The sequence below is a fragment of the Tupaia chinensis genome, unplaced genomic scaffold, assembly GCF_000334495.1.
Source record: "Tupaia chinensis unplaced genomic scaffold, TupChi_1.0 Scaffold000320_2, whole genome shotgun sequence".
Classification (NCBI taxonomy): domain Eukaryota; kingdom Metazoa; phylum Chordata; class Mammalia; order Scandentia; family Tupaiidae; genus Tupaia; species Tupaia belangeri.
Window position 1 is genome coordinate 3,166,621 of NW_006159814.1, and position 25,815 is coordinate 3,192,435.

General features: G+C 39.1%; 1 long non-coding RNA gene and 1 pseudogene across 1 annotated transcript; one reads left to right on the forward strand and one right to left on the reverse strand.

The window, feature by feature from the left end:
* Nucleotides 1-1,125: 1,125 nt before the first annotated feature.
* Nucleotides 1,126-2,705, reverse strand: LOC102483649 (60S ribosomal protein L4-like; annotated as a pseudogene).
* Nucleotides 1,452-25,110, forward strand: LOC114008340 (uncharacterized). The gene is made up of 3 exons (XR_003549896.1): nucleotides 1,452-1,527; nucleotides 7,512-7,667; nucleotides 24,991-25,110. It is a non-coding gene; the product is annotated as an uncharacterized LOC114008340 (long non-coding RNA).
* Nucleotides 25,111-25,815: the final 705 nt, after the last annotated feature.

Sequence of the window (25,815 nt, forward strand, 5' to 3'; positions counted from 1 at the left end):
TGGCTGTTGGAAGAATTCAATTCCTCACAGTAGTAGGAAGGGAGTCCCTGCTTTACTACCAGTCAATCAAGTCCTTTCTCATATCCTATTGGTTGTCTGCTATTTCCTGCTGTGCGCCTTCCCAACTTGGCAGCTTGCTCCTGTGGGGCCAACAAGAGAATCTCTCATACTATGAGTCTCTCTTTTAGGAAGGGTCCAGTGACATGTTGTTTCAGATAGCATCTCACTGTATTGTGATCTTCCTGCCTCACACTCGCAGCTGGGACTATAGGCACATCACCGTACCTAGCTCCTTTTTAGCCAAGGTCTTGTTATGTTGCCCAGGCCAGCTTCAAGCTCAATTCTCCTATCTCAGCCTCTCTGTGTTGCTGGGATTACAGGAGCATGCTATCATGCTCAGTCTTTAGGTTGGGCTGGGAATTGAACCCAGGACTTTAATCTGGCCCCAGCCTGTAGAGTGCAGCGTCTTAATAGTATATGCCACTGTGGCTGGCCCAAGGATCCAGTGACTTTGCAGAGCTTATCTGATTAGGTCAGACCCACCTAGGATACTGACCCTTTTGGTTAATTCAAGGTGAGCTGCTAGTGGGAGTCTTAATTATGTCTGAAAAATCCTGTTTGCCCGAGGACATGATATAATTGTGGCAGCCACCATTACAATCATAGTTTTGAGTCACAGTCACACTCCAGGGGAGGGGGTTGGTAACAGCCTGGACAGTAGGGAGCAAGAGTTTTGGGGACTACCCTAGAATTCTACCTACTGTGATAACATTTCTTCTCATTTCTTCTTCACAACATGCACCTAGTGTGTCTTTTAAGCTACCAGGGTGGGGATTGAAGCCACAGTCAGTGATGTGGAATCTGGGTCCCTTAACCACTGAGCTATGGGGCCAGCCCTCCTCCAGCATGCTCTAACTTATCTCTAGCTTACTTATATACCTAATACAACATAAATGCTAGGTAAACAGTCATCATACTGCATTATCTAAAATGTATTATATTTTATTGTTGTATTGGTATTTATGTATTTCTTTTTTTTTTAAACTGCTGCTTTGAATAAGATGTTTATTCAAAATAAGCTGTCCAAAATGATGTAAACTTTACAGAATAAACAAATGTAAGGGTTTATGCAGCAGATATCTTTTCTTCTGTGGTAGGTTTCTTTTCTGTTGGCTTCTTTTCAGTTGCTGGCTTTTTGGTAGCTGCAGCCTTTTTTCCCACCAAAGGCTTCTTCTGCTGCTTAGCACCAACTCCCTTTCCTTTCTTCCCTACCACAGGCTTCTTGGCTGCAACCCTCTTCTCATCAGCTCTGGCCTCTAGTGCTGCTGCCACTTTATCCAGCCATTTCTTGTGATTCCTGGCCTGGCGAGGAATGGTGTTCCAGCGCATGGTCTTTGCATACGGGTTAAGTTTCATCATGATCCTCAGGTTTTTCAGTGGATTCTTCTTCAGGACTCTGTGATGGATCTTCTTGCGTGGTGCTCGGAGGGCTCTTTGGATTTCTGGACTTCTCAAGATCCTGCTAAGGTCTGTGTTCATCATCTTGTGCATGGGAAGGTTATAGTTACTCTTGAGGGAAGCAGATTTCCTCCAAGTGCCATACAATTCATCTAACTTCCAGAAGGCACTTTCAGTCCAAATGCATAAATGTCCCACATGCTCACCCGGAGCAAGTTTCAAAATGTTCAGTTTGCGGGAACCAGCAGTTAGTGTAATGGCTATGTCGCTGGACTCCCACGTAGTCGACCGCGGTTCGTGTCCCGGACCTGGTGGCTTAAAACTCACGCCGGGCGTGTGTGCGTGCGTGCCCAAGATCCCGAGAGGAGAATGGAGGAGAAGGGGCGTGACCATCCCCCCTGGGGGGTGATTTCTCGCTTTCTGTCTCTATGTCTCTCTCTGTCTGTCTGGCGAGCGCACGCGCCCTACAGTGAAAATCTCTCCAAAAAAAAAAAAAAAAAAAAAGTTCAGTTTGCTTACATTAAGCAGAGTGATTCCAGGGATGTTTCTGAAGGCGTTGATGATACCATTATCCTCGTTATAGATGATGCAGGGTCCCCTGCGCTGGATATGACAAAGGTTTCGCATTTTGCCCTTGCCAGCTCTCATTCACTGAGAGGCATAGACCTTTTTAATATTATTCCGGGCCTTAAGTTTCTTTAGAAGCAAAACAGCTTCCTTGGTCTTATTATAGCTTTCAACTTTATCTTCAGCCACCAAAGGAAGTTCAGGAGCTTCCTCAATACGATGGCCTTTAGACATGACTAGAGCTGGTAAAGCTGAGGCAGCCAGGGCAGAACAGATGGCATACTGCTTTTGGGTTGTGTTCACTCTGCGGTGCCAACGCTGCCGGGTCTCAGTTGGTGCAAACATCCGACCTCCTCAACACATATTTCCAAAAGCACCCTGGCCAGAACGGTGAGTCCCACTACCTCGAACTCTGAGAATTCGAGTCACAGCTCTCCCAGTACCCCAAGACTCAGCCCTGGTCTGATGGCCTGCTAATTCACTGACAGCCTAGGGCTGTCTGTTATTTTTGCGCAAATTGGTGTGAACAAAGTTCACAATATCTGGTCATATGGGAGCCTTGGATACTGCGGGCAAGGTGACATTTTTGCCAGACGACTCCCCCTTTTCAGAGTACACTGGTATCAGTGACGAGCACATGCCATGGCGGGGAGAGGAGAGGACCACGCTTCTCTTGACCCGGCAGCTCCCACAAGAAAAAGTATTTATATATTTCTTACGGATATTTTCTTTTCTTTTTATTTGTTGCTGCTGTCAAGAGTACTTGGCATGTCATGATCCCTCCCCCCAGCCTTCCAGCCAGCCAAGATCATGGGAGCACCTGGCATAGTTAGATGAACCTAGCATCTGAACCAGACTCCCTCCGTGGCTTTAGTATTGCACAGTGGTGCCCTCCTGGTTACACCACAAATACTTTCAATCTGTGGTTTGCTGAATCTGTGGTACAGAAACAATGGACACAGAAGGATGACTGTATTCGGGAAGAAATCCCCAGAGAAGCCACAGAGGACCAGAATAAAGCCAAGGGACTCTAAGCCTTCTTTTCAGGCTGGGACTGATGGCTGAAGCCAATGACATAGCATCTGTCAGATGTCAGCCACCCTCTGGGTAATAGAGAAGAACAGTATTTCATTAGGCTTCTTCATTCAAACTTGAATGTCTTCATTCTCTTCAGAGATTTTGGCAACCAGATTTCTGATTCTTTAATACATTTTTTTGAGAGACTTTTGCTGTAGAGTGTGTTTGCTTACCAGAAAGACAGAGACAGAGAGACAGAAAATGAGAAATCACCCCCTGGAGGGGATGGTCATGCTGTAGTCCCTTCTCCATTCTCCTCTTGGGGTTTTGGGCAAACACACACACATGCCTGGCGTGAGTTTCAAACTGCCAGTCCAGTACTCAAATTGTGGTCCACCATGTGGGAGTCCAGTGCCTTAACTACTACACCACCTGATGGCCTCTTCATAAAATTTTAAATCAGCTATTTTTTTGCGGGCCGGGGGGGCACATTTTTGCTATAGGGCGCGTGCGCTCACCAAGGGGGGCACATTTTTGCTATAGGGCGTGTGCGCTCACCAGAAAGACAGAGATAGAGAGACAGAAAGTGAGAAATCACCCCCTGGAGGGGATGGTCATGCTGTAGTCCCTTCTCCATTCTCCTCTTGGGGTTTTGGGCAAACACACACACATGCCTGGCGTGAGTTTCAAACTGCCAGTCCAGTACTCAAATTGTGGTCCACCATGTGGGAGTCCAGTGCCTTAACTACTACACCACCTGATGGCCTCTTCATAAAATTTTAAATCAGCTATTTTTAATGATGACTGGTAGAAGGAAGATAAATCATCATTCACTAGGGAAGCACTTTAGGGCAAAAGTTACCCATTGACTCCCTCTGATAGTATTTCAAGTAGGGACCTGAGTTAAGAGAAGAAAGAGGGGCATCAGCAGATGGTGTAATGGTTATGTCGCTGGACTTCCACGTAGTTGATCACAGTTCAAGTCCTGGACCTGGTGGCTTAAACTCACGCCTGGTGAAGATCCCAAGAGGACAATGGAAGAGAAGGGATTGTGGCGTGGCCATCCTCCCTGGGGGGTGATTTCTCGTGTTCTGTCTCTCTGTCTCTCTCAGTCTTTCTGGTGAGCACACACGTGCTATAGCAAAAATCTCTCTCTCTAATAAAAGAAAAGAAGAAGAAAGAGGGCTGGCTCTGTGGCTCAGTGGTTATACACTGCTCAAGAGAAGCCAACCCCATCTGACCACCACGGTTTGAATTCCCAGCCTGTCAGCCTGAAACGTGCCAGGCATGTGCATGAGTGCCCAGGATCTCCTGGAGTGAAGAACTGGAAGATGGGGCCTCACAACGTGACTAGACCCAGAAGTTGGCTCTCATCTCTCTCTTTCTCTTACTTTCACTCTCAGTGCACATGCCCTATCATGAATAAAGGAAAAAAATTCTTTAAAAAAAGATTTCTGTACCTGAGGCATAAGGAGTGTGCACTTCATATTTAATATCGTAAATTATGCACTACATTAAAGTTTTGATTCATTTCCTCATTTATTAGCTTAATGAATATACATTTTCAAAGTAAAATTTGATATTATGAGTAATACAGAAGTAGTGAGGGTGAGACAGACTTTCATACCCAGGTTAAATGAGAATACCTTCTTTATCATAACTTAGAGCACTATACTTTTATAGTGATTGTGCTAAATACCATGCTTCCTATATTTGCACAAAATGCTGACGAGGATGGTTTATTAAAGAGGAAAAATGTTTTGTGTTTAGCTGAAAGTAGCAATTTAGGGGGAAAAATAGGAAACTTAGTGATTGAGGGAAGGAGTTGATTTCTTTTTAAAAACATATATAATTTCATTTTTCATTATTACTATTATTTTTAAATTTGCTAAAGAGCATGACGTTCACCAGAGAGAGACAGAGAGTAGGCAAGAAGAGAGGGAAAGTGAGAAAGCAAGCCACGAGGTTAAGGATTTGAACTGTGGGGCCATGTGGGTGTCCAGCATCCTAATCATCACACCACCTGCTGGCCCCAGAAGGAGTTGATTTCATGCTTCTATGAATTTATAAATGAACCAACTAAAAATGAAAAAATGGTTATAAAGATTTTTCCCAGTAAAAAGGAATATGAACTAGTGTCATCAAGAGCTTAGAATCTGGGACCAGCAGATGGTGTAATGGTTACGTTGCTGGACTCCCATGTAGTCAACCATGGTTTGACTCCCAGACCCAGTGGGATAAAACTCACACCAGTACCTGTGTGTGTGTGTCTGAGATTCCAAGAAGAGATAGAGGAGAAGAGATTGCTGCATGGCCATTTCTCTGGAGGGTGATTTCTCAATTTCTGTCTCTCTGTCTCTCTGGCGAGTACATGTGGCCTATTTAAAAAAATTTCTCTAAACAAAACAGAAAAAAAGAACTTAGAAACTAGTTTTGGTTATATATATATATATATATATATATAGATAGATAGATAGATAGATAGATAGATAGATAGATAGTCTTCTGAAAGTCATGATGCATTTTTGCATGGAAAAATAGGTCATGACTTTTCTGATGACCCAATATATACATGCGCATATGGTATATATGAGATGATAAAATATGTGCCATTTTTTATTCTAATAGGTGTCCAGAAGTCTAAAACAAACTGTAAATAATACTCCTACCTCACAGTGAAACCATGAAAAACAAAATTTGTCAATAAGCTTTACAAGCAAAGGAGAACATGCTCAGCATTGATTGTCTATACTATTACCTAACACGCATGTTGAAAATTCAGTTGCTTGCTGACATAACGTCTTCAAATTAACCATAGGGAATTCCTTCCTGGGAGGATTAAACATAATGTGAATAGGTCCCACGTCACTAGAATAGTCACATTTGGTCCTTTCAGGAGCTGTGGCTTCTTTGAACATTGTTGAAAATCAAGTTAGTTAGTTCATGGTAGCCACAGCCCTGTCAGACTGAGGCCTACTGCTGCCACCTCTTGCCTAAATAGAATTCCATTTCATCTGGGGCATAAACACCTTCAATTTTAAGAAGAGCTGTGTGCTCCCTTTCGTTCCTAAGACCCCACTTATAGCTTGAAAAAATGGCCTTGGACCAAGCCTTCCAGACATAGTTGCCTTTTAGCAGTCCTGTGTCCAGCAGGCCTCAGTTATTTGTTCCCAAAGTTCAACAGTAGGACCATTACTACTATGTAGTGATTTTTAGCTTTTCAGGCAATTAGTCTGGTGAATTCAGTTCTAGCTTCTACTTTAAACTGTACAAATTCTGAAAATTCTCGCACTTGCTGTGGTAATTCCAATTTGTTGTTATTGTTGTTGTTGGAGAGGGTTTTGCTATAAGGTGCATGTGTTCGCCAGAAAGACAGAGAGACAGAAAGTGAGAAATCACCCCGCAAGTGGGGATGGCCATGCTGCAATCCCTTCTCCTCCATTCTCCTCTCGGGATCTTGGGCACGCACACACAGGTACCCAGCATGAGTTTAAGCCACCGGGTTTGGGACTTGAACTGTGGTCGACTACATGGAAGTTCAGCAACATAGCTATTACACCAACTGCTGGTCCCAGTAATTCTAGTTTTGTAGATTAGGCAGCAGAGTTTGATTTTTATTAAGATTGATTTCTTAGATTTTGGGGATTATTTTGGACTAATCTGGGCCTGTAATACCATTTAAAAGTGTAATACTCATCTTGTTTCATTGAACTTCACTTTACTGCATGCTAGAGATACTGCATTTTTAAAAAATTGAACTTTAGTGGCAACACTGTGTCGAGCCTATTGGTGTCATCTTCCCATTAGTGTGTGCACACTTTGTGTCTCTGTGCCACATTTTTATATTCTTGTATTTTTTCTTATGATTGTTTAAGTTTTTGCCATAGGGAGTATGCACTCACTGAAGAGAGACAGAGAGAGGGATTTGGGGCATACATACATCCATACGTGGTGTGATGTTCGTGTCACTGGGTCTGGAACTCACAGGCAGCCATGTGGGAGTTCAGCACCTTAACTGCTGGTCCCTTGTAATATTTTTAACTTTTTCACAATTACTATATCTGTTATGGTGATCTATAATCAGTAATATATGCTTTTTAATTGCCAGAGGTTGTGTGTGTGTGTACTTGCCAGAGAAGGCACCCCTCAAAAGACATGGTCACACCACAATCTCTTCTCTTCCATTTCTCCATCCTGTCAGAATTTTGGGCACACATACAGATGTGCCTGGTGTGTTTTTCCAAGCCTATATGACTGGGATTCGAACCGGGCTCAGCCATGTGGGATCCAGTTGCCTTAACCATTAGGCAATGGGGCTAACCCTGACTGGTAATCTTTGATGTCACTTTTATCATATTTTGGGGATACTGAACCATGCCCATATAAGATAGCAAACTTCATAAATAAATGTCATATATTTTCTGACTGCTCCAGCTGGCTGTTCCCTGTCTCTCTCTTCCTCTCCTCAGGCCTCTCTGTTTCCTGACAACAACAATATTGAAATTAGGCCAGTTAATAACCCTACAGTGGTCTCTAAGTGTTCCAGTTAAGGAAGAGTTGCACCTCTCTTGCTTTAAACTGATAGCTAGAAATTGTGAAGCTTAGTGAGAAAGACCTGTTGAAAGGTAAGATGGGGTTGATTCCATGGCCTAGTGTTTGGGGGAGTCAGTTCCCACATGGCCAACTGTGGTTTGAGTCCTGACTCTGATGGGTTTGATTGTACTGGGTGCATGTGTGCATGTCCATGGTCCCAACAGTATGGAGAAAGGAAGGAGGTAGGGTTGCAGTATGAGCACACCCCATTGGGGGACACTTTCCCTCTGTCCCTTTTTCTGTCTCTTTGTCTCTCTGGTGAGTACACATGTGCTCTGGCAATTACACACACACATACACAAGAAAGACAAGATAGGCTGAAAGCTAGGGCTATTCTACCAAGCAGTCACATTTCGGAATTCTCAAAGGAAATTAAAAGTGAACAGTGAGAGACCAGCAGGTGGCATAGGTTAAAGTGCTGGACTCCCATGACTGACCATGGTTTGAGTCCCAGACCCAGCAGCTTGAAACTCATGGCAGGCACATGTGTGTATATGCCCACAATTTTGAGAGGAGAATAGAGGAGAAAGGATTGTGGTGTGACCATCCCCTTTGGTGGGTGATTTCTCACTTTCTTTCTCTCTCTCTCTGTCTCTCTGGCGAGCACATGTGTGCTGTAACTAAAATTTCTAAAGAAAAAAAGTAAACAGTGAATACATGAATGATAAGTTGAAATGACCTTATTGCTGAAGTGGAGAAAATTTTAATAGTCTGTACAGAAGAGCAAGCTAGTCATAACATTTTCTTAGGCCAAAGCCTAATCCAGAGCAAACCTCTAACTCTTCAATTTTATAAAAGTTAAGAGAGGTAAGGAAGCTGCAAAGAGTTTTAGCAGAGGTTGGTTCATGAGGGTTAAGGAAAAAAGCCATCTCTATAAGATAAAAGTGCAAGATGAAGCAGCGAGTGGTGATGTAGAAGCTGCAGCAAGTTATCCAAAAGATCTAGCTAAGATAATGGATGAGAGTGGCTACACTAAGCAAAATATTTTCAATGAAGACAAACTAGCCTTCTAAGGGAAGAAAATGCCATCCAGGACTTTTGTAGCTAGAGAGGAGAAGCCAGTGCCAGGCTTCAAAACTTCAAAAAACAGGTCGGCTCTCCTGTGAAGGACTAATGCAGCTGGTGACTTGAAGTTGAAGTCAGTGTTTTTACCATTCTGAAAACCTGAGGGCCCTTAAGAATTATGCTAAATCCACTCTGCACAAGCTGTAGGTGGGACAAAGCCTGGATGACAGCACATCTGTTTACAGCATGGTTTACTGAGTATCTTAAGCCAACTATTGAGACACACTGCTTAGAAAAAAAATTCTTTTCAAAATAAGGATTTATAATCTACCTGGTCACCCAAGAACTCTGACGGAGATATGCAAGGAGATTAACATTGTTTTCATGCCACTGCAATGCGCATTCTGCAGCCCATGAATCAGGAATAATTTTGACTTTTGAGTCTTACCGAAGAAATGCTGTGAGGCTATAGCTGCTATAGATTGTGATTCCTCTGTTAGATTCAAAGTTCATTGAAATTGAGTCGTTTCTGGAAAGGATTCACCTTCTAGATGCTCTTAAAAACTTTTGTGATTTGTGGGAAGAGGTCTAAATATCAACATTAACAGGAGTTTGGGAAAAGTTGACTCCAACCCTCATGGATGACTCTAGGGGTTTGAGACTTGGAAGGAAATAATCAGAAGTAGAGCCTAAATACGACTGAATCGGTATGATCTCATGATGTGAACACATGAGGAATTGCTTCTCATGGATGAGCAAAAAAAGTGGTTTCCTGAGATGGGATCTATTCCTGGTGAAGTTATGAGTGTTGTTGAAGTGAAAACAGAATTTAGACTATTAATAAGCTTCGTTGCTAAAGCAATGACATAATTTGTGAGAACTGACTTTTGAAAGTTCTACTGTGGATAAAGTGCTATCAAGCAGCATCGTATGCTACAAAGAAATCTGGGAAAGGAAGAATCAATTGATGAAGCAAACTTCATTGTCGATCTTATTTGAAGAAATTTCCTCAGCCACCTCAGCCTTCAGCAACGCCAACCCTGACCAACCAACAGTCATCAGCATTGAGGTGAGACCTCAACCAGCAAAAACACGACAATGCGCCGAAGACACAGGTGATTGTTAGCATTTTCAAGCAATAAAATATTTAAAATAATTAAGGTGTGTACTTTTTTTATTCATAAAGCTATTGTACACTTAGTGGACTGTAGTATAGTGTAAACATAACATGATATGCGCTGGGAAACAAAAAAAGTGTGCAGCACACTTTATAACAGTATCTACTATATTGCAGTGATCTGGAATCAAACCTGCACCATTTTCTAAATTCGCTCGTACTATTTAAAAACAGCACTTCGGTATATGAAAAACAATATGAAATAGGCAGCTTCATCATAAAATTCTATTCCGTATTCTAACCTTTTGTCAAGGTCTCTCTATTTTACATATTTGTGGTGAAAAGGTATCCTTAGCAACCGAGATCATTGACTTTCTATATAAAAAGAAGACTCTAGACCATTCTAACATCTAAAGATTCAGCTGCTTGACATGGGGTTTGCTTTTTCTTCCCAGCGATAATAAGCACACAGATGGCAAGACCTGACAGCCAAAGCACACGGGCCACTGCATTCGTATGAAAAGAGGGATGTGCTTTCCGCCACGTGCTCGGTGGTCTCCCCTTCCCAGCCCTCTCTTACCTTTCAACAGTCTCTTTCAGCAGGGCTGCCCAACAAAAGGAAATCTGGCACTACAAGGGGAAAATAAAAACGCTCCTGGAGCACTTTAAAAATTCAGAATGAAAATAGTGATAATGAGTTCTACCTGAAAGCAAAATACGTCTATTCTTACCAATCATCACAATTGAGTATAAGTGATAATGACAAAAATAATGACAATGAGAAAAGAATAATTAGCTTCTAAAATGACAAGAGTTGGGCATACTTGGGAAATAATAACATGGAGGTTGTTTTCTAATTTTTATTCTGAAGTTAATAATTTTTTTCAATTAAAGGGAGTTTCTCTGCCTTCATGGTGGTTCTTGTTTCATAAACTAAGTAGGAGAAATTTTCAGAAAGAGGCTATTATTTTCTGAATTCCTTTGAGATATTAAGTACCCTTCTTTTTTTCCTAAAGGAAACCGCAGCTAATATTTCTCTTCGAAGCCACTAAAGAAACATGCAGCATATACTACATGCAGCTCAACACTAGTTAATGAATAATGGGTCCAACCTATCTACTAATTTTTTAAGGAAGAAAAGTAGGAGAGGGGAATCAGTGATAACAATCAAAAGCTTTTCAATTTTGGCAGCTATATTTTGAGAAGCCATTTCCCAGGTGTGTTCTGAATCCCTTTAGTGTCTGTGTAACCACAGAAAGTGTTCTTAGGCTTAGCCACTCACACTTATACTAGAAACCTCTGCACTGACAAGTTGGTTAAGATTTTTTTTCTCTCACATTTTGACTGACTGACCATTAAGTAGCATTTACAATTCAGGTGATGCTTGTATTTCTGACTTTGCAGGTACAGACCAGCAGCCTGGGGGAGCCCATTACAAACAAGACTATTCAAGCTCACAGGGAACACTGCTCCATCATGAAATGTAGAAATAAAGGATAGCCCAGGCTGTGTGAAGGAGTTTCTCAGACCAGATCTTCTCTAGTAGGATTCAGAGCCAGTTATATAAGATTTCAGTTTCTGAAAACCAAGGCAACTTTCTTTTCAGGCTGTGCGAAGGAGTTTCTCAGACCAGATCTTCTTCTCTAGTAGGATTCAGAGCCAGTTATATAAGATTTCAGTTTCTGAAAACCAAGGCAACTTTCTTTTCTTTTTGAGAGAGATTTTTCCTGTTGGGCACATGTGCTCTCTGGAGAGACAAAGAAAAACAGAGACAGAAAGCGAGAAATTATCCCCAGAGGGGATGGCCACACCACAATCCCTTCTCCTCCATTCTCCTCTTGGGCATGCATGCACATGTGCTCCTCGTGAGTTTTAGGTTGCTGAGTCAGGGACTCAAACCTCCGTTGACTAAAGGAAGTCCAGCGATGTAACCATTATGCCATCTGCTAGTCCTGTGGGTGACTTCAATACAAGGCATCTGGGCATAATTATTTGTTGGCAATCAACTCAAAGGGGCAATCATCTGATTGCAACACTGTTAGCAGCCTCAGTTTTTGCTTTTTAACCCTATACACTACTGTTTGGTTTCTTATAATGAGTTCCCCTTAAGACACTATCTTAAGTATTGGGTTGTTGAAAAAATTGTGACGTATTTTTTCTGTTTTTCTGTGCAAGAACATGTCTTGACTTTTCCCAATATTCTATTCTTTTTTTCTGCTGAAGGTACCAAATTGAGTCTTATATTAAGTACAAGGTCGGTACAAGCCATGTTTATGGTTTTTCTCCCTGGGAAATCACCCTGTCGAAAATGACACTCCTCTGGGCTGGTTTATGACTTCATGATTAAGGGAATTGGATCCCACATGGCTGATCATGGTTTGAATCCTGGCCTTTTCAGCTCAGAAAACACTGTGTATGCCTCAAGTCCTGACAGGATGGAGAAAGAGAACAGATCATGGCATGGCCACACCCCATTGGGGGTGCTTTCTCTCCCTTCTGTCTTCCTCTTTGTCTCTCTAGGTCTCTCTGTCTCTCATGATTAAACTATCTTCTGGCAATTCAAAACAAACAAACAAAAAACCCAGAGAGAATGTCATCTTTCTTCTGCATGTACTAGTAGAATGTGCATGAACTTCTCAGAAGAGAAAACGTGTGAAGCAAAGAAGTTTAGTTACTGAGTAGGGATCTAGTAAGACTACTTCAGGCTTGATCTCTCAACAATCGTTCCTTATGGGCGAGGAAAGGCTCTTTTTAAAAACATCATTTTGCTTAACATCAAAAGAACTTGAGCCCAAATAAACACATAGCACAAGGACAAGTGTTTTCACATTCAGGTCACATACCATGAACAGCCAAACAAAACTAAAAAAAAAAAAAAAAAAAGAGACCAGATTTTCTGTTTTTTTTTTTTTTTTTTTTCCCTATCTATATTCAGAAATAATCAGATGCCTTCTTGATTCCAGATACCAACTCTGGCAAATACATGTTGGTCAAATAAATGCTGTGTTTTCCAATTTCATTTTTGTAGTCTTTTTTCCGCAGAGGGTTTCTGTAGAACAATGCACTTCAAATTGCATCTGTAAATTCCAGTTTTGCCTTTTAAAAAGAAAAAAAAATAAAAGGCAGCAGCTGGAACAGAGCAGTGCAATTTAAATAATTGAGATTACTTATAGTGAAAAATATGAAGATTGAGTTTCCAGCTTATCAACATAAATTGTTTCTGGTCTCAGTCGGCTTTGTAATAGATGGTTCCTATTTTCCAAATAGATTGTAATCTGTGAGTCAGAGGATTTTCTGTAATAAGGTGGAAATAGTTTTAGGACCCTATCTTTGTCTCAATAGTCTTTTAAAAACAAAACAAAACAATCCAAAAAGACCGTAGCTTTAGGCAGCGAAAACGAGGTCTTTAAAATGGCCACTAGGTGGCAATGCTGCACCGTAAGTGCTAGAGCTCGGTTGGCTCTTTCTGCTTCTAGAGCCTGGCGCTATTATACAATAGGATACAGTATTTCTGAAAGGAGAATTCTGATCACGAATGTTTGTCCTCAGGTGCAGTTAGGCTGGCTCAAGCAGAAGTGGTCTTTCTATGTTATATATCTGGTAACCGAATTTTCTGTTAAGCTTTTGTTGAGGCTGTCCTTCCTTAAGTTAATAACCTACTGTTTGTTTAAAGGCTACCGTGACTTGTCTGGAAAATGAAAAAGGAACTGTAAGAAAAAAATTAAAATTTTGTTGAAATTATTAATAAAGTTGTCTTTTCGACATTAATTTATGTTTTTTATTGGATGAGTAGTTTTCTTTTTTTTTTTTTTTCTGAAACTAAACACATTCGACAGCTGCGTGGAAAGGAAAAGACTGGAGGTCTGAGTGGCTCTAGGTGGGATCCTGAATACCGAGCTGTCAGGTGGCTTGGCCAAAGATCTATTTGAAACAGGCCTTACTTAGCAGCAGTGTTAGAGATTTGGACTAGAGATCTATAAAGCTCTCTCTAACAGTCTATGATAATCTGAATTTAAGCAGTTGCCAAATAATAAAATGTAGATCTTGAAAGCCATTTAACTTTATTTCAACCTCTTAATTTCATAATATAGTATATATGTGAATAATGCTTTCATTTAATGTCAAAAGTGATTTTCACTCATGGAATTCTGAGATTCAGAATAAAAACTTTGAACTTGTAGTTAAAGAGATAATGGAATTATCTATTATGATATCATCCTACTGCTTTATTTTTGTTATAAATGCTTTAGAAAATTGGCCTTCCATTTGCTACATTTAAAGTTGCATTAGAGGGCTAGCCCCATGGCCTGGTGGTTAAGAGAGCTAGATCCCACTTGGCTGACCGTGGGGTTGGAGTCCCAGCCCTAGAGGCTTGAAAACCACATTAGACATGTTTATATGTCCATAATCCCATCAGGATAGAGAAATGGAGAAGGGATTGAAGCATAATCATGCTTCATGGGGGAGTGCTTTCTTACTTCTCTATTTCTGATGAGAGCACAATCCCTATGACAATAAAAAAAATGCCTTAGAATCTTTGGACTACAAATATGACAATAAGGGCTGAGCCAGGAGATAGAGGCCGTAGTGTACTGGACTGAAGTGCTGGAAGCAACATGGTTGACTCTCTATTTGGATCCCCTAGTCAGCCTGAAGACACACCTGGCACCCAAGATCCTAAGGGAAGAACTAGAGGGTTGGAGGAAGGAGATTGTGGCTTCCCGTTGAGGAAGCTTTCTCTATGTTTTGCTTGGGCATGTGCTTTCTGTCAACAACAAAAGCAAACAAACCAAAAAATCATATGGGCCAGCAGTGGTGGCACAGAGGTAATGCCAATAGCTCTGTGATACTGAAGCCACATGGGAAGGCCCCAGGTTCCTGGCTGGAGGGCTCCATGTACATGCTGCCTGTGCACCCATCGGGCTGGCTGAGAGGGGCTGGACCGTGGCACAAAGATCCTATAGGGTCTGTCTCTCTCTCTTTTTCTCTCACTCTGGTGTCTCTCGTGGAAGAAATGAAATAAAATAAATATTAAAAAGTTATTGAAAAATTTATCTTAGGGACATGCTATATTTTGCACATGTTATATATGTTCTCTTTTAAGGAACTTATTCATTAATTTTCTTTTAAATAATTTATTCTTTTTAAAGAAAACTGATAATGAACTCTGCCTTCAAGGAGATTACATTTTTCTTGTCAGACAATTAATTGGATCAGCATTTACAAGAATGTGTGGTAAATGATCTAAGTGGAGAAATACAAGATTCTCTGAGATAATATATCAATAGAAATGAAGATTATTACTATTTAGCACTTTATAAAGAATACAAATGTTCGATTAGATTGTACATGGATGTTTATAGAAAAATAACTAGGAATAGGAAACAGAATAAGAAGAAACAGTAACAGTAAACAGAAAGAACATCCTGTGCTAAATAATATTTTTTTTAGAAATTTGGAAACAATGTAAAATTTTTAAAATATATTATTTGTTGTTGTTATAGAGGAGCTGCTACAAAAATAAGTGCTTGAGTAAATCATTGTTGTTATAAAGGAGCTGCTACAAAAATAAGTGCTTGAGTAATTTTTTTAAAAATTTTTAAGTTCTATAAACAGTTGTATCTAAATAAACTGTTAACTATCAGTGACTTTGCTTTCTTTGTGAAACTTTTTTTTTCCTTTTACTCTTGAAGAATGTAATTTCTTTAGAAGAATTATGACTCCCTAATTAGAACCTAATAGTTACCCCAAATTCAAAATTTAAAAAGCAGCAGTGCATTTGCATATGGGTCACTTCGGTTCCATGGCTACTTTTGCTTATATAAGAAATATTAAGTTGCCAGAAAAGTCGTGACGTGTTTTTCTATGCAAAAATACATCATGACTTTTCTGAAGACCAATAAGTACGTTGAATTCTGTCATTCATACTGCGAACAAAACAAAGGAGAAAATCTTCATAGAACTAGTGATTCATAATTATTTTTTAGGGATTGAAAAACCATCTTTAGAGAAGGACAACAATTCAATGAATAAATGCCACAGTGCCCGGAATGACAAAAGCTATACTCTTAAGTGAATAGAGGAAGAAAAACCGTTTATTACAAGGACAATCTTGATGTAATTGAAATATTACGTTTACAAAAATCCTACTCATTGTTGATGAGTAATTTAATCTTAGTGATGATCCTTTGTCTGAAAGGCACACATTCTGACAGCGAATTCCCCTTTCCACTTCTCAAATAGAATATTTGAAGTTTGACATTCTTTTTTTTTTTAAACATTTTCTAATTACTTGCATGACTTGGGCTTCTTCTAAGTGTCAAATACAATTCTAGAGATCAGAACGTATTGTGATCCTTTATCCTAGGGATAATTTTCAGGATATTTATATTAAATTTTAAAAAAATTAGAGGTGGACATGACTTTAAAGATCATTGCATTTTTTACTTTGCAGATGGAAAAATTAAACCTTGAGTTTCATTACATATCATGTAGATTGTGGGGTTCTAACCGTAACGCAGGAAAGACGACAAAAATAGAAGGGGATTTCTGTTTATGAAGAATTTACTGTGATAGCCATGAAACATACCTTATTTAATTTTAGTTCTCACAATAACTCTATGTCATGAGCAAATCCCTACTTTTAATTGTTTCCCCTCCAGCTTTATGGAAGTACACTTGACAGGGTTTTCTGTTTATGGTGTACAATGTGATGATTTCATGTGCCTACATATCTACCACAATCGAGTCAGTTACACTTTTCTTTTTTTTAGCTCGTTTAGTTACCTTTTTTGTTTGGCGATGAGAATATTTAAGAGCTATCGCTTGGGAAGTTTTAGGCATATAAATTCAGTGACTTTAGGTACATTCACAATGTTTTTTTTTTTTTTTTTTGGAGAGGTTTTTAGCTACAGGGCGCGTGCGCTCACCAGACAGACAGAGAGAGACATAGAGACAGAAAGCGAGAAATCACCCCCCAAGAGGGGATGGTCACGCCGCAATCCCTTCTCCTCCATTCTCCTCTCGGGATCTTGGGCACGCACGCACACACGCCCGGCGTGAGTTTTAAGCCACCGGGTCCTGGACGTGAACCGCAGTCGACTACGTGGGAGTCCAGCGACATAGCCATTACGCTAACTGCTGGTTCCCCCATTCACAATGTTATACAGACATCGTCTAGCCATTTCCAGAGTGTTTTCACCATCTCAAACAGGAGCTTTGTACCCATTAAATACTCATTCCTCATGCCCCTTTCCCAGCCCCTGGTAATCTCTATTCTGCTTTCTGTCTCTATGAAGTTCCTGCTTAAAAACCTAATGTAAGTGGAAGTGTGAAATATTTCTCTCTCTGTGGTTGGTTTATTTCGCTTAGCATAATGTTTTCAAGGTTTGATGACGTATCAAAATTCTATTCTTATTAATATCTGAATTACTAGACCCAGCCCACACTTCAAAAACTTTAGGGAGTGGCTCAAAAGCTAATCTATTCCTAAAGGAGAGCTCCTGTACAAAAATGCTTCTTAGGGCTTATGTGGACTGTAGTCATGGGTTTTGGGAATCTGATGAAAATGATATGTTCTGTCTAATAAAAATTCATGGTATTTTATGGGACCAGCAGGTGGCGTGGTGGTTAAGGTGCTGGATACTCCCACATGGGTGACCATGGTTCGAGTCCTGGACCTGGTGGCTTGCTTTCTCACTTTCCCTCTCTCTCTCTCTCTGTGTGTCTCTCTCTCTGGTCAAATTAAGATAAATGAATGAATAAATAAAATTAAATAAAATAATTTAAAGAAAAAATTATGATATTTTATGTATTATTTCAGGAGTTCAACAGGTCCATGAACCTTGGAAGAAATCTGTCTACCTAAGAAGTCATGCCAAAAGAAATAAACATGATATATTCACTTTCTATTGGTTACAGTGCAGCTGACCCAATTACTGGGTCGTTGGAAAAGTCATGATGCACTTTTATGTAGAAAAACATACAAAAATACATCATGACTTTCCTGGTGACCTAGTATGTATTTTTATCAACATATGTTAGAGAGACAACTAATTTTTCTTTAATCGACTCTGTCGATTGAGTTCTTACCTATAATGTAGTATACAATCAAGTCAACATCAAATGATAGAAGTAAGAAATTTATTGTAAAGGTGAGTATAACTTTTTAGTATTTATTATTAAGGACTTATAATTTTTCTCTGAGACCAATCAAGTTAAGGACTTATTTTCATATTCTTGTTTCTATTTAAGAGTGTTTAACCATATTGGGAACCAGCAGTTAGCGTAATGGCTATGTCGCTGGACTCCCACGTGGTCGACCGCGGTTCGTGTCCCGGACCCGGTGGCTTAAAAACTCACGCCGGGCACGTGTGCGTGCGTGCCCAAGATCCTGAGAGGAGAATGGAGGAGAAGGGATTGCGGCATGACCATCCCCCCTGGGGGGTGATTTCTCGCTTTCTGTCTCTATGTCTCTCTCTGTCTGTCTGGCGAGCGCACGCGCCCTACAGTGAAAATCTCTCCAAAAAAAAAAAAAAAAAGAGTGTTTAACCATATCAGAAAATCTGATTCTTTTCAATTTTGAGGAGAATTGAAGAAATGATGACCAAAAGGGACATTTTATCTTCAAGTTATTGAAAATTTTTCTTTTTTTTTGGGGGGGGAGGTTTTTGCTATAGGGCACATACGCTCACCAGAAAGACAGAGAGAAAGACAGAGGGACAGAAAGAGAGACTAACTTTCTGTCTCTTTCTCTCTCTCTTTCTGGTGAGCACATGTACCCTATAGCAAAAACCTCTCCAAATAAATAAATAAATAAATAAAAAATTCAAAGGAGAAATAAAAAGCCCATAATGGAATAATAAAAACTGCTTGACATTTTTCTTAAAAGTTTAATAAGAAGTAATTTGATAACTTAATACTGCTAACACTCGCTTTGGGAACATGAATCAAAAGTAATTTCAGTGGTAAAATGATACCTAAAGGGAATAAACAAAACAGTCTACAAGGGTGACATGAGACCCATTTCTATAGTCTTCATTTACCTATGTACACTAAGTCATATAAGAAGGTAATATGTGGTAAAGAATTTGTTTGGTCTTTTTCTCAGGTTCCTGCGAAAAAAATTTGAAACCTTTGGAATTTCCTTAGTAATAGGACTCAGATTGAACCTTGGTTTTGCAAATGAGGATACTCATGTGGGGCCATGCTGAAAAGACCAATCATGTGATCAGAGAGTTGAAGCTTTGAGCCCCGTTTTTTTTTTAAGGATTATTTAATTTAATTAATTTATTATTATTATTTTTTAGTTGAACCAGAGAGAGACAGAGAGCGAAAGAGAGGAAAAGTGGGAAAGCAGGTTACCAGGTCTAGAACTCAAACTCTGATTAGCCATGTGAGAGTCCAGTGCCTTAACCACCATCTACCTGCTGGCCCCGATCCCTGTGGTTTTAATAGAACCTCCAGGGAGGGAAGTTAGACTGGAAATTGAATTAAATCATGTGGCAAATAATTAAATCAATGATGCCTATGTAATGTAACCCCAATCAAAACCCTGGACCCTAATGCTGTGGTGAGTTTCCCACTTTGTGAACACATCAGTGAGCCAGGAGGGTGATGTGTCCTTATGGGAGATCACAGGGGAGTTCCACATTGAAAATCCTCTCAGATCTAACCCTACAAGTCTTGTCTTTTGGCTGGCCCTGATTTATGTCATTTATAGTAAAATTGTAAACATAAGTATCATGCTTTTCTGGGTTCTGTGAATGAGGATGGTAAGAACTCCCAGGTAAAATCCTGGGGCCAGTTAGACAAAAGCTCGAGTGGCCTGGGAACTCTAAAGCGTATGGCTGTGTCTGAAGGTATTCTTGTGGAGGACCGTGCTTTCAGTAGATCAAGTCAATGTGTGGTTCAGGAAGAAATGAGACAGTTGGTAAAGCATGAACTGGTTCTAGTCTCAACTTTGCCACTGGGCCCCTGTGTGAATGTAGTCTTGCTATTTTACCTTTCTGAATCAGTATCTTTATGAGTGACCTAGAGATGGATACTGAACTTGAGTTGTGAAATATTACTTTCCTTGACCGAAAATGAAGATTTTTCTGCTGAGACTTCCCCCTCTAGTTTCATTTCTAGTGGGAAAGGCACAAACCCCAGGCCCATCCTGAGACGGATACTGAACTTGAGCTGTGAAATATTGCTTTCCTTGACCAAAAATTAAGATTTTCTGCTGAGACTTCCCCCCCTCCAGATTCATTTCTAGTGGGTAGGGCTACCTCTTTTCCTTCTCTCCATTTTTCTCTGTCTCTCTCTGTCTCGCTGTGTTTCCCTCTGACTTTTTTTTTTTTTTTCAATTTTTTTGAAGTAAAGTATTCTCTGGGCTCTCAAACCCTTCCTTTATTGTGCTAATTGGTGCCTTTCCTCATTTCATTTAGGAAAGACACATCCCCAGGCCCATCCTGAGATTGGATACTGAACTTGAGCTGTGAAATATTGCTTTCATTTTTTGCTTTTTAAAATTAAAATCTAATTTTTAAAATATTTTTTCTTTCTCCCTTTTCATTTTATGTTTTCTTCTTCTTTCCTCTTCTCTAGTTCTTTTCCTTTTTTTTTTTTTTAATCTTTATTGACTGCTCAGCCTCTACACACTAAGTGTCTTGACAGGTCCTAGTGAACAGGATCCAAACATCTGAATATGATTAGGGTCAGAATATTCCTTTATTCCCACTGAATCTGAAGCACAAAGAGTGAAAATGGAACAGAAGGGAGTTTCCAGATCACCTTCTTCTGCATGCCTCTGAATGCTCAGATTGAACTTCAAGAATTAGGAAGAAATGCACCACTCATCAGATGACTAGAAATCACCACAGAGTCACAAGAAATATGGAAAAGCAAGAAATATCTCTCCTCCAAGGAAAAAGAATAACTCCTCTTCATCTTCAGACAGTGTAATGAAACTCATGGAAATGTCTAATAAAGAATTTAGAATATTCATTGTGACAAAGCTAACAGAGATAGAAGAAAAGAGAGACAATGAACTGAAGAAGAGGCAGGAGAAGGGATCTGACAAGTTCCAGGAGTTGAGGAAATTCTTGCAAGATCTAAAAGAGGAAATACACAGTATAAAAAAGAATCAAATGGACCTGTTAGAAATGAAGGCTATAATACAGGAAGTCCAAACCTCCCATGACAGTACTAAAAGCAGGTAAGATCATACAGAAAATCAAATCTCAGATATAGAAGACAGAATCACTGACCTAGAAAAACCCACCATGAAGACTGAGAAAATTGTCCCCCAAAATGAGAATAATAATACAAGAAATACAAGGTACCATCAAACATTCAAACATCTGGTGAAGAGACTCATAAGGGCATTGATAATCTATTCCATGAAATCCTGCAGGAAAACTTTCCAAACCTAGAGAGGCACTCAAAGATCTAGTCCCAAGAAATATAGAGGACCCTAAATGGAATCAACCCAAGAAGATCTTCTCCAAGACACATTATAGCCAGATTGACCAAAACCACAGACAAAGACAAGATACTAAGATTGGCAAGAGAGAAACATTACCTACAAAGGATATCCCGTCAGACTAACAGTGTACCTGTCATTGAAACAATGCAAGCGAGGAAATAATGGGAAAACATATTCAAAGTGTTAAGGAAAAAGCAATTTCAACCAAGAATACTGTACCTGGCAAGATTATCCTTCATATGGGAAGAAAAGACAAGAACATTCTCAGATAAATAAAACCTGAAAGAATTTACCAACACCAGAACAGATCTCCAAGAAGTTGAAGGGAGTGCTATACCAGGAAAATTGAATACAGACACACAGAAATAAAAGTTCAAAAACTAAGAAAATAGCCAACTTAATTGTAGGGACAAGTCTGGAGTTGAATATTATATCCCAGAATTTAATCAGGAAGATTGAAACACAACAGAAGATAGATTAAGTATGTGGGACTGAACTGGTGAAATAGCATTTTATGACTTTTGACTAAAACAGTGCTGATTTTCCCCTAGGCTTTGTTTTAAGGATTTTTTATCCTGTCTTGAGCTGTCGATAGGTTCATGTACTTACTATTTGAACAGAATCCTAACCTGTTTCCTGGCTTTAAGTTTTGAGCAAAGTTCCTTAGCATTTCTTTGATTTATTTAAGCTAAAACTGCTTTCCTTGAAATTAAAAAATATATTTAAAAATACCTATTTAATGATAGTAGTAAGCTATATAGCATCAGCTAGGTGCTACTGTATAGTATATTGGTTACTTAGTTTCACTCCTAAAGTCTGACATGTATTCACAGAAGAAATAAACAATAAACCAATAAAAAAAACCAACCCAAACACATGAAGTGATTGAGAGGTCATTGATTCAACTGTGTTTACCTAGAAATTATTAGCTTAAACTTTCTGCTGTTAGATGACAATGAAAGCTTGGAGGAGAAATGTAATTCAGTTATAGGAAAATAAAAATGTGGTTTTGCATATATGAGTTTATGACTGTAAAAATCCATTTCTCCGCATGTAATAATACAAACAAATCAGAGTATTTCCCACCAACCTTATGTTTTCCCAGTTTTCCATTGATTTCTTTCTTCCTTCCTCCCACACAGGCTATCCTTGCCAGCATTCTCAAATTTAAAGGCAAGGAGCTCCTGGGGACTTGGAAAATGTCAGATTGTTAGTTATTATTGTAATAACTGTTCAGTTAAATAAAAGCTCTATGAATTTGTATATTGAAAAGTTTCAGATAGGTCCTATTTATTTTAGCTTTGTTCCTTTTGCAATAAAAGTTTTCTGTTTAATTATTAATTTGGCTGTTATTTCTGGCAATTCTTGGATATAAATAGATATTTTCAAAACATTACTCACAAGTCACTACTTTTTTATTTTTTTCCTAATGGTAGAGCTGTTATGTATGAGATTGTTGGCTCTGTACGTAGTGTTCAACTGTGATAGTACTATTCATGTAAATAAAATTTAAATGATTTTCCTCAAGATTTTGGGAGGACTAGGAGCATAGAATATAGGTTAGACAAAACTTGTGATGACCAAATTAATTATGATATTTGCTTCATATAATGAAAGCAGAAATCACTACTGGAGATTGCGAGGGTTAGCTTTATGTGTCAAATTGGCTAGTCTCTATATGCAGTTATTTAATCAAATGTTAATCTATGTGTTACTGTAAAGGTATTTTGTAAATGTGGTGAACAGCTACTGACTTTAAGTAAAGGAAATTATTCTTAGTATTGTGAGTGGGCCTCATTTAATCAGTTGAAAGTCCTAATTAGCAAAACCAAGGTTTCCCTACTAAAGAAGAAATTCTGCCTCAAGATTATAGCATCAATTCGCACTGCAGAGTTTCCAGCTTATCAGTCTGCCCTATGAATGTCAGGCTTGCCAGCCTCCACAATCTTTTTCAAAAAGTTAATTTATTTATTTCTCTTATAGGGGAGAGAGAGGCACCCCAAGCACACAGCATTCTACCCTTCACCTTGGCTCACCAGGATTGTGGGCACACATGCGTGGGCCTGGTGTTAGTATAGGCAGAGCTCAGGATATAAACCTGGGGCCTTCCCATGTGACTTTAACATACCAGAGTGTTCCATTACAGTCACACCACCATGGCTGGCCCCAACCCCCACAATTTTCTAAGCCCATCCTTTGAAACCTTTCTCTGTCTCTCTCCTACTGGTTCTTTTTCTCTGGGAAACTTTGAATGATTGATGTATATTTTAGTACTGAGAATGTCTCTAGAGGAACTCATTTTAAGAAAGAGTTTTGTAAACTGGTTATGTAATATTAAATTTAGTAACTATTTCCAGTGGTAAAGGTAACAATGACAATCCATGGATTGACATGGCAACTGAGATACACAAAATATTGCCACTGGCTATTCCTAATTAAGTATTTCTAAGAGGTAAGATTCTGGATAACCATGTATTTGAAACTTTGGGACATTATTATCAAATTAAGTATAATGAGACTGATTATGTTATGTTTAATTTTTATAGTTAGCTTAACTGGACCACAGGGTGCCAAGATATGTGGCTAAGCATTGTTTCTGAGTGTGCCTGTGAGGGTGTTTGGGTTGAGTTTAGCATCTGAATCAGTTGACTCAATAATGCAGATTACCCTCCTCAGTGTGGGTAGGTATCTTCAAATATTTTGAAAGCCTGAACAAACAAAAGATGGAAGAAGGGAGAATTTATTACTCCTTTGCCTGGTGAGCTGGTACATTGGTTTTCTGCCCCCAGTCTGGAATCTACACTATTGGCTCTCCTGGTTCTAAGGCCTTTGAAGTAAAAGATATATCGTCAGCTGAAGTAGATTGTTAGCTTTTCTGAGTCTGTAACTTGTAGATAGCATATCATAGGATTTCTCAACTTGTATACTTTTCTTATAATAAATCTCCTTTTCTTCCATTGGTTTGCTTGCCTAGAGAAGACTAATACAAGCTGGTTACTTTAAAAAAATATTTTATTTAACCTTATTTATTTATTTATTTATTTTAATTTGACTAGAGAAGGAGAAAGTCCTTCTCTCCCATTGGTTTGCTTGCCTAGAGAACACTAATACAAGCTGGTTACTTTTTAAAAAAAAATATTTTATTTAACCTTATTTATTTATTTATTTATTTTAATTTGACTAGAGAAGGAGAAAGAGAGAGAGAGAGAGACAGAGAGAGAGACAATGTGAACACTGTAATAGTTAACACTATTTTTCCTTATTTTGTTATGAATCTATTTGTGAGCATCTACCTGTAAGAAATATGGTTTTTTACTTCTCTCATTGTCTTATTATAGTACATGATATATATTAATAATAGTCAGTTTTACAGCACAGTTTTTCAGTTAAAGGATATCAAGGCGAAGAGTGGGTATCACCCAGGGACTTTGCACTCTCTTCTGGGGAAGGGTTCGTGCATTCTAAAATCTATGTCTTGGATAACTATATCATGTTAAGTGGTAGAATGACATTGTTATTTCTTATTCTGGTGATTAAGTATGAGCTCATGTGTGTGTTTGCCAAATTGACAAGTGGAGGGTGGTAATGGTTAGTTTTGTGTCAGCTTGGCTGGGCTACAGTACACAGGTATTTAATTTAACATTAACTTATGTGTTGCTATGAAAGTATTTTATAAATGTGCTTAGCATCTATATTCAGTTGACTTTAGATAAAAGAGATTACCTTTCATAATGTGGGTGAATTTTATTCAATCACTTGACAGCCTTGAAAACAAAAACTATGCTTCTTCAGAGAAGAAATTACTCCTGAAGGCTACAGCATCAACCCTTATGCAAGAGTTCCAGCCTGCTGACTTGCCTTGCTATGGCTTTCGGACCTGCCAGACTGCACAAGTCCATGAGTTAATTTATTTAAAATTATAAATAAATATATAAATATAAATATTTGTTCTACTCTGTGAGCAATGCATAGAAGGGATTTCTTTTCTATTAAGAACAAATGTATAATCCTTTGAAATTTTGAGAAAAAAAATTTTTATTTCCAGAGAGCACTTATGCTCATTAGAGAGAGGGAGAGCTCACCCCAACGGTGTGTGGCTGCCACCATACTTTCATCCTCTCTCACCCATTCTGACTTACCAGCAGGATTTTGGGCATGCACACACACACATGCACTCATTGTGTTTTTCAAGCTACTGGGGCCAGGACTCAAACAGCAATTGTCCATGCGGGGTTTGGCTCCCAAAGTACAGCACGTAACCACTTCGCTATGGGGCTGGACTTGAGAAATATTTTAGAAAGAATTATTTGAAGGGAGTAAATGCAGTTGTTATTTATATTTTTATGTTTTACATTTATATAAATATATTTATATTTTATATTTATTGATAGTCATTTCCAAAATGCACTTCTATATTTACACAGGTTTGAAATTCTAGAGATACTGGAAGGTGGTTTGGGCTTATATCTGCTAGAGGTAGTCCTGGCACTTGAAAAGAATTGTTCCACAAAAGGGTCTGTGTCTAGGATGGCAAATAAACCTCACTGACATGACAGCTTTAATAGATTCCAATGCCTAGAATGCTACG